This window comes from Saimiri boliviensis, chromosome 21 (assembly GCF_048565385.1).
Source record: "Saimiri boliviensis isolate mSaiBol1 chromosome 21, mSaiBol1.pri, whole genome shotgun sequence".
In the NCBI taxonomy this organism is placed as follows: Eukaryota; Metazoa; Chordata; class Mammalia; order Primates; family Cebidae; genus Saimiri; species Saimiri boliviensis.
In genome coordinates this window covers 8,563,217-8,565,618 of record NC_133469.1, presented here as the reverse complement: position 1 = coordinate 8,565,618, position 2,402 = coordinate 8,563,217, and positions in this window count along the sequence as shown.

Here is a 2,402-nt window from a genome sequence, read left to right as displayed (position 1 = left end):
GTGGGGTTTCTGTTTGGTTGCATTCATCATTCTCTTGGGCTGGCTCCTTCCTGCCCATGGATGGAATATGGATGCCAGTCATTCAGCCAGTTCTTGCAGCAGCCAAACTCTTTTTTTTTTTTTTTTTTTTTTTTGAGACAGAGTCTCACTCTGTCGCCATGCTGGAGTGTAGTGTCTCAATCTCGGCCCATTGAACCTCCGCTTCCTGGGTTCAAGCGATTCTTCTGCCTCAGCCTCCTGAGTAGCTGGGACTACCGGTATGCACCACCACACCCAGCTATTTTTTGTATATATTTTTTTTTTTTTTTGAGGCGGAGTTTTCCTCTTGTTACCCAGGTTGGAGTGCAATGGCACGATCTTGGCTCACCGCAACCTCCGCCACCTGGGTTCAGGCAATTCTCCTGCCTCAGCCTCCTGAGTAGCAGGAATTACAGGCACATGCCACCATGCCCAGCTAATTTTTTTGTATTTTTAGTAGAGACGGGGTTTCACTATGTTGACCAGGATGGTCTCGATCTCTTGACCTCGTAATCTGCCTGCCTTGGCCTCCCAAAGTGCTGGGATTACAGGCATGAGCCACAGCACCAGGCCCCAAACTCATTTAAAAACAGAACTTCAGGCTGGGTGCATGGGCTCACGCCTGTAATCCCAGTAGTTTGGGAGGTTGAGGTGGGTGGATCACCTGCGGTCAGGAGTTTGAGACCAGCCTGGCCAACATGGTGAAGCCCCATCTGAACTAAAATACAAAAGTTAGCCAGGTGTGGTAGCACACGCCTGTAATCCCAGCTATGCGGGAGGCTGAGGTGGGAGAGTCGCTTGAACCTGGGAGACAGAGGTTGGAGCAAGTCAAGTTTGTGCCACTGTGCCCCAGCCTGGGCCACAGATTGAGACTCTGCCTCAAAAACAAAACAAAACATAGCAAGAAACAGACCTTGGTCTGCCATGCTAAGGGGAGTTTCCCTGCTGCACCAGGCTGGCTCCTGCAGCTTCTCTCCCAGCATGTTCTGCCCTGGGCTTATGTTCATCCCTCAGCCACTTCAGGGGCAGCCCTAGCCAGCCCTGCCATTGAGAGGGGTGGGTACTGTCAGGGATCCTGGGTGATGCAGCTTTCCTAGAGGGCCCCGCCCCCCACATTCCATGGCATCCTGTGCTTCACACACTTAGAACACTTGCTCTTGCAGGCTGGGTGCGGTGGCTCACACTTGTAATCCCAGCATTTTGGGAGGCTGAGGTGGGCAGATCACGAGGTCAGGAGTTCAAGACCAGCCTGGCCAACAGAGTGAAACCCTGTCTCTACTAAAAATACAAAAATTAGCCAGGCATGGTGGTGCATGCCTGTAGTTCTAGCTACTCAGGAGTCTAAGGCAAGGGAATCACTTGAACCCAAGAGTTGGAGGTTGCACTGAGCCAGGATTACACCACTGCACTCCAGCCTGGGCAGCAGAGTGAGACTTCGTCTCAAAAACAAAAACAAAAACAAAACACTTGCTCTTTACGGGGGACAAGAGCGTGCCTTTTTTTTTTTTTTTTTTTTTTTTTTTTTTTTTTTTTTTTGAGAAGGAGTTTCGCTCTTGTTACCCAGGCTGGAGTGCAATGGCGCGATCTCGGCTCACCGCAACCTCCGCCTCCTGGGTTCAGGCAATTCTCCTGCCTCAGCCTCCTGAGTAGCTGGGATTACAGGCACGTGCCACCATGCCCAGCTAATTTTTTGTATTTTTAGTAGAGACGGGGTTTCACCATGTTGACCAGGTTGGTCTCGATCTCTCGACCTTGTGATCCACCCGCCTCGGCCTCCCAAAGTGCTGGGATTACAGGCTTGAGCCACCGCGCCCGGCCTAAGAGCGTGCCTTTTTAAAGCGAATGTGTCAAATGTCTCACTTCACCTAGATGGGGACTCTTCAGCCAGGGACCCCCAAAGGGGCAGGACCTGAATTCTCTCTCGGTTCCCTATCGCCGGGCTGGCAGCCCCTGAGGTGACAGTCCTGGGCCTCCTTTGACCTCTAGTTTGAAGGGCCGGGTGGGCAGGGCCCAGGTCCCTCCCGCCTTCCTCCAGCTGGACTGCGGAGGGCCGGGAGCCTGGAGACCCGATATCCAGATTGGGACCTCCTAGGGGTGGGGGTTCGGGGCCCTGTGTAGCGAGTCCCGACGGCGAGAGCAGCTGTGGTCCGGACCCATGCCTCCCGCCGACACCACAGCCGACCCAGGTCAAAGACCTCAGACCTGCGGGACCCGCAGTCCCGGTTCCCGGCCCGAGGGGCTGTGTCCCGGCCCCAAAGTGGGCAGCGATGGGCGGGGCGCGCCGCTCTCGGAAGCCGCCCTCCCGCTCGCTGGACCAATGGAGACGCGCGATTGCAGGCCCCGCCCACTTAGGGGCGGGATGAGAGCGCGCAGGCGCACGGCGC